The sequence below is a fragment of the Merops nubicus genome, unplaced genomic scaffold (genome assembly GCF_000691845.1).
Source record: "Merops nubicus isolate BGI_N331 unplaced genomic scaffold, ASM69184v1 scaffold51040, whole genome shotgun sequence".
Classification (NCBI taxonomy): Eukaryota; Metazoa; Chordata; class Aves; order Coraciiformes; family Meropidae; genus Merops; species Merops nubicus.
The window spans coordinates 1-410 of NW_008583164.1; positions in this window are offsets into that span (position 1 = coordinate 1).

The window sequence follows — 410 nt, forward strand, 5'->3', positions numbered from 1 at the left end:
GGTTTTTGTTGGGTTCCTTCTGAACTTCCAGGTGCAGCTGGAGATGTTCTCCACACCCCCCGCCTGCAGACCAAACAAGCGAGTGCCTAAAGCTGAGATGGAGAAATTTCAAGGGACTAAGTGGGGTTTGTCCTGCTGAGCTGACTCGCCAGCACTGAGCAGGAGAAAGGAAAAGATCAGGATGTGGAGGAGCAGGACACTGCCAGGACCTTTGACTGAGCAGCGTCTGGGATCTTCCAGAAGTGATGTTCAGCTGGCCCTGGACCTGCAGGAGCCACTTACTACTTATGGTTCCACACGTAGCATCCCAAAAAGAGAAGGGCTGGACCAGAATGCTGCCTCTGCATTCCTCAGCACAGAGATGCTCCAGGACCCTCAGCAGCTTCAAAGCCCCACTGGACTCTCTCCAG